Consider the following 6896-nt stretch of genomic DNA (forward strand, 5'->3'; position numbering starts at 1 on the left):
TGGGGGGGGGGGGGTTGTCAGCTTGTACTTTGCCCTCAGCTTGCTTTATGCGCCTTCATCACTCAGAGGTTTCTTGGGAGGTTCAACCTTAGGAAGTCCTGGGGGTGGAAGACCCACAGGGAACCTAGAGAAGTCTAGAGTGAGGCATTTGATGAGTATGGAGATGAGAGGCTCTTTCTCCACCATGACATTTGAGAGACATGCAGTGGAATCTAAGAAACAGCCTGGAGTTGGGTATCGGGTTTCCATGGGAAAAGAGATGGCTGTGGCTTGGAAGGGAGGTGGGGAGGATGGAAAGACAGGGCTGCTCATATCCATGGCAACAGGAAGAGGAAGCAGAACCTCCCATCCTTCAGAGGGTGAGATTAGTTGAGGGGAAAGTTTGGAGCACATGAACAATCCCCAGCTCAGAACCAGGGGGGAAGTAGATGACCCAAGAGACAAATAGGGTGATCTGGGGACTGTAAAAGTAACAGCAGGACACAGTCACACAGAGGAAGGCTGAAATTGGCACTTCAGGCATACTTGAGATTCTACATGTCCTTGAAAAGAATCCAGATATTTCTGGATTCTTCTCAGTGCCAAGAAAGACAGATGGCAAAGTAACCTGGAAATTGCCAGACTTGGAGGGGTCTGGGGGGGTGGGTTGTAGAGCACCCATGCTGAAAAATCACCTAGGAGTTGCAGCTAGACCTCAAGAGACCTCAAGAGGGATGCACAATGTCATCAAGTATAGGGCAGGTCTGAGTTGACAACATCGAACCACTGGGGGTGGACTGGGCTGACAGAACCAACCACGAGTCCCCAAACCTCAGACTCAGCCTTAGATAGGTATTTAGCAACAAGGCAAAGAACAATGGGAAAGACACCAGAAAAGAAACAGGTCCACTCACAGAGCCTGTGGATGTGTACCCAGGGACACGTCTTTCTGGTCCTACGATTCCAGAGCATCACATCCCCAGGTAGCATCCTAGGAAAGTGGAGAAGGAAATCTGAACAATGGGACACATATTCAAGAGACCAAACTGTGAGGAGTGAAGGAGATGATTCATTTTCAGAAATACCAAATAAAAGCTGTGCTGTCTAGTTAACAGTAGGTTTACAGACTATTGGAAAGATGTATGAACCTCTCCCCACCCCAACAATGGAGTTCCAAACCTTAAGATACTTCACTTCCTGGTTCATATTCCCCTCTCCATTTTGCATGCTTATTTTCAAGGGCTTTGCAATGAGCATGAGCCCAAGAGCAAAGGGAGGAGGGACTGACAGTCTCTGCATCACCTCAGGGAAGGTGCATTTGTTCCAATCAGACTATTTTTTTTCTTATTTTTGTTTTTATGTTTATTTCTTTTCGAGAGAGACAGAGAGAAACAGAGCATGAGTGGAGTGGGGAAAGGGCAGAGAGAGAGGGAGACACAGAATCTGAAGCAGGCTCCAGGCTCTGAGCTGTCAGCACAGAGTCCGACATGGGACGCGAACTCACAAACCAGGAGATCATGACCTGAGCTGAAATCAGATGCTTAACTGACTGAGCCACCCAGGCACACCTCCCACCCCCCAAGTCAGGCTACTTTTTACCTTACATGGACATAGGAGACTTCCGGGTAAGGCTATAACCTTTGTAGTACTCAGCCAATGAGGAACCAGGGGAGGGACTTGAATGCTAGGAGATAAATTGTCTGCTGTAACTGCCCCAGGTGTGCCTGTCCATCAGACACCTGCTCTTGCAAGGATGTTGCTTCACTGTGCTCCGAGTCTCTTCATCCCTCCTCTGATGGGTCGGTGGACTTATCGCTCATACAAACCATCAAAGGTCTGATTTAAATCAGAAGACTGAGGTATGTTAATTGGCAAGTTAAAATTTCTCTCCCATAGTTCCCAGGAGAGAGTAGGGCCCCAGAGTAAGACTAGATCAATGTGGGGGAGGAGACTCAAAGCCAAGTCTTAAATTTTCAAATTCAGGACATCTGCCACCATTACCGTATTTTTCAACCCTTCAAGATCTGGGACTGTGTCTGTTTTCCCTCACTCATAAGGGTCCTTATCAGGCACTCGACATTTCTCGAAAAAAATGAAATAAATGAATGACCATAAGTATATGGCTAATTCAGGAAAAACAAAATCTAGGTTTGAGTTATTTGTTTTCACTAGCTTCCTGATTTTCCTGGGATTTGACAATGTGCACTGGAAATTAACTTCTTTTACTTTATGCAACATATGTTCCAGGTTGTAAACAGAAGGTCCTGGAATAATGTAAGCTAAGACTCTTCGGCAGGCAGGAGCTGGAGAGTCTGTTAGCTCTTGGCAATTCCTCAAGCCACAGAAATTAGAAAAGTCCAGACTTGGGGCACCTGGGTGACTCAGTCAGTTGGGCATCCAACTTCCGCTCAGGTCATGATCTCACAGTTTGTGGGTTTGAGCCCCGCGTCAGGCTCTGTGCTAACAGCTCAGAGCCTGGAGCCTGCTTTGGATTCTGTGTCTCCCTCTCTCTATCTGTCCCTCTCCCGCTCACGCTCTGCCTCTTTCTCTCAAAAATAAACATTAAAGGGGCGCCTGGGTGGCGCAGTCGGTTAAGCGTCCGACTTCAGCCAGGTCACGATCTCGCGGCCCGTGAGTTCAAGCCCCGCGTCAGGCTCTGGGCTGATGGCTCGGAGCCTGGAGCCTGTTTCCGATTCTGTGTCTCCCTCTCTCTCTGCCCCTCCCCCGTTCATGCTCTGTCTCTCTCTGTCCCAAAAATAAATAAATGTTGAAAAAAAAAAATAAACATTAAAAAAAAAATGTTTTTTAAAAGTCCAGCCTAAACCTGACTTGGAGGAAGGTCTTTGAAAAGACTGTACAATGAGAGCCCCTCAAAGGCCCCCTGAATGTTGTCTCCCTCCAATACAACACTAATTATCTTCTGTCCTCTGACTTCCATGGAGCAGAGGAAGGAGCATCTGTCTCTTCTGATATTCTAAGAAGGTGGATATCAGACTGGAAGGTCTTGCCTGATCAAACAGCAAAATTCTAAACACATTTTTCAATTTTCCCACGTATACCCTGATTTACGGGAAAGCCAAAGTTTGCTGCAAAGTCTGGAGGTGAATTTGTTTAAGAGAGGTGAAATGAACACTGTTGGCTGGCATTCTCACCTTTCTCATTCCTCATAGGGCCTAGATTTCATCCATTATCTCATCCTCTCTCAAACAATGCAAGTGCCCCAAAGTCAACCGACCCTACCCCCTCGCTCCAAGGGTGAGCCTGAAGGTCTAAGACGTGGTTCTCAACTGGAGGTGATATTGCTCCCCAGGGATGTTTGGCACTGCCTGGAGATATTTTGGATTGTCACAACTAGGGGGAAGTCCACTGGGTAGAGGCCAAGGACACTGCTAAACATGTTGCCATGCACTGGACAGCCCCCCCTCCCCCAACAAATACTATCCAACCCAAAAATGCCTGTAGTCCAATAGTAGAGAAACACTGGTCTAAGGGTAATGGCATCCCCCTTCCCAAAGATTGATTTAAGTTTGCAAGAGTTTCTTGGAAAGTTGTTCCTGGCTTCCAGAGGCCACCTTCCTTTCTGTTGGGTATGGTGGTGGACTGATGTGACATCCGGAACTGCCACTGTCATCGTGCCCCCCCTGGGTTATGCCCTCCTGTGTATGTGAAGACAAGGTCCATATACACAGGAGGGTGTAACCTCTGGATAAAGCTGACATTGAAGCTTATACCACCACTCTGAACTTTCAGTTTTGTGAGCCAATAAATAATCCTCATTGTATAAGCCAGTTTTGACGGAGGACTTCAACTACCTCTATTTTGACTTCAGTCTGTACTTCCTAATTAAGTTCCTTCCAGCTTATCTCTTAACTCACACAAAAGACTCTGCAGGGCAAAGCATCCTGTGATGGGAACCCGAAATTACTCCCTCAAGCAATAACCACTGCCCCGAGCCAGCAAGACCCCACGTGATTGACTCCAAGACAATGATCTACCTGAACTTCACTGCCTACCGGCACGTACCCGCCCACCTTTGTCCCACATTCTCCTTAAAGAAACCTAGAAGTATTTTCAGCACTTTGGAGACAGTCTATGAGACTCTAGTCTGTGGTCTTCCTGGTGTTGGCCTCACTGAAATAAATTCCTTTCCTGTTTCACCACCACTGTCTCTCGGCCTTCGAATTTTGTCAAAAGTGAGTGGCTGGCCTGCTTGGGACCCCTGCAGCCAGGTGCTCTTGCAGCCCTGTGCCCTCGTTACAATTTAAATTGGGTTTTTACAGGGGTGCCTGAGTGGCTCGGTAGGTTAAGCATCCGACTTCGGCTCAGGTCATGATCTTGCAGTCCGTGAATTCAAGCCCCGTGTTGGGCTCTGTGCTTAACTGACTGAGCCACCCAGTGCCCTGAAAAATGACCTTTGAGAGGGGTACCTGGGTGGCTCAGTCGGTTAAGCGTCCAACTCTTGGTTTTTGACTCAGGTCACGATCTTGGTTTTCGGTTTCAAGACCTGTGTCAGGCTCTGCACTGATAGTGTGGAGCCTGCTTGGGATTCTCTTTCCCTCTCTTTCTGCCCCTCCCCTACTCATGCGTGCGCGCTCTCTCTCCCTCTCTCAAAATAAATAAATAAAAATTAATAAATAAAAATTTTAAAAAGTAAAAAGAAGGGAGAAATGACTTTTGAGAGAAGATACTAAGGGGATGAGAGTGTGAACAAAACAGACACCAAAGAAAGGAAAGCATTCTAGGTTAAGGGAACAGCCAGTGCAAAGTCCTGAGGCAAGAACTCTCCTGGTGTGATGAAGGAATCACAAGAAGGTAGTGTGGCTAGGGTGGAGTGAATGAAGGGGTAAGAGGCATTAGGGGTGAGATCAGAAGTAAAGGGAGGGGCTTTGTAGCCATTCTATGAACTGTGGCTTTTACTTCCACAGGAATGGGGAACCACTGAGGGGTCTTGAGGGGGAAACCATAGTCTGGCTTAGATTTTAAATATCAGTTTTCTGGCTGTCGTGTAGAGATTAAGGATGGCAAAAATAAAAGCTGATGATTGCAGCAATGCCGTGAATCATGGTGATAACAGGTTGGAAGTAGTGGAGATGGCAAGAGAACACTGGATTTCAGACGTATTTGAAGGAGCCAACAGTTCCCTGAACAAAGTAGATAAAACACACTAGGAAAAAAATTGGCCTACAAAGCTATGAACACAAACCCTGAACTTCTGACTCCCCGGCTGCAAAGAAAAAGACCACCAGCCCTGGCTGTGTTAAAGGTTGACTTGTCAAGATGTATCACAATGTCAGGCATGTGGTTGAAGACAGAAGATACATGGTAACATACGGAGCAGTGTTAATATCCCCTGAACCAGACCGCCCCCAAAATTTCTGCTTCAAGTTGCTACAGATATGTCTAGATCAAGAAACAATCCTCACAAAGATTCTGAGAAACTCAGCAATCCCTACAGTGACAACGAAAGAAGAATCAAACCAAACTTTACAACTGGATTTTAAGGATCCCCATGATTAATTTAAATCCCCATTGCAGTATAATATGGACAAAAAGAGCTATGTTGCCATTATCTTTTTATTAGTATTGCATCTCATTTGAGAGAGCCTCGTTTACCCTCAAGACAAATCTCAAAAGCACATTCAGAATGGATGCTAGGCATTGGGGAACACATCGAAGAGAATGCAAATAAAAAATATTTTAAATTCTTAAAGGATGTATCCTCCAGTGATTCTGTAGAACTCGAGACACTTGAGGCCGAATTTTCCTCAACCAGGTCTTTTGTATAAAAATTACTCAACTGGGTGTGGTGACGCTACCGTCCCATAATAAATGTATTCATGTATCACTACACTCCCTTTAGACCCTGTTAAAAGCCATTGTCTGCCTGTCGGACAGATTATTGGCTAGATTCTCACGTCTGTTCAGACCCCAAAGCATCTAGATAAGGCATTATACAAAAGTAGCACCAACACGTTTTAAATCACCTTTAGCATAGACAGTAGTTAATAAAGGACTCTGCCTCATTAAGTGGTTTCCAGCAGCGCCCTTTACTTTACCATAAATACTATTTCCCCATCTTTAAAACGGGCATAATGGTATTTTCCTGGAGGACTTGTTGTGAAGATTAGAGTTAATATTTGTAAAGCCCTCAGAACAGTGCCTGACAATACCCAGGGCTTATGTGTCCATTATTATTCTAAGACCTTTGCTCCGCAGCATCTCATGGATTTAAATTTAAATGCTCCTAAAAAGCAGAGAGACCAAAACTGTCAACTTTTCTCAACACTCCCTGATTTTATTAGATGTTCGAGGCTTTCAAAGCATTTAGAACAAGACAGCAAGGAAGGTAACACGGTCAAAAGAAGAAAAGAAAAGGAACCCCGAGTTGTTTGTTAATGCCAGGTGAGCATTCTTCTTTCAAAATTTCGAGCATGGTTCTCCCGGATCATCCTTTGCGATTACACAGACTCTCGAAAACACGGTTTTGTGTTGTTCAGTAAAACAAATCCGTAGCTAGTCTAAGAAAAAAGCGAAGCATTTCCCTTGACCACACTGAGATCTGGGTGAACAGCTTAGATGCGGGCATTTCTAAGACCTCGCTGAATCGTAATCGTCAGAAAAACAGCAAGAGTCCTCACATTCAGGCTGCACTTGCCCTGCACTCGCCCGCAACCAAGAGCATCCAGGGGCAAAGCCGCGCCGCCGGCGCACGAGCCGTCCGGGCTCCGCGCCTCCCGCGGAGCACAAGAGGCTTGCTCGCCCGCGCCTCCCGGGTGCTAGCGAGGCCTAGGAAGCCGGCCCCGGGAGACGAGAGGAGGGGCGGAGCGGGGCACCCCGGCCAGACTCGACGCCGGAGCCCCTGAGGGTGCGCGCGACCGCGGCGGAGGCGGCGGAAGCGGGCGGGGCGGGGCGGGCCG

The sequence above is a fragment of the Herpailurus yagouaroundi genome, unplaced genomic scaffold (assembly GCF_014898765.1).
Source record: "Herpailurus yagouaroundi ecotype Mexico unplaced genomic scaffold, PumYag 201, whole genome shotgun sequence".
Taxonomy (NCBI): Eukaryota; Metazoa; Chordata; class Mammalia; order Carnivora; family Felidae; genus Herpailurus; species Herpailurus yagouaroundi.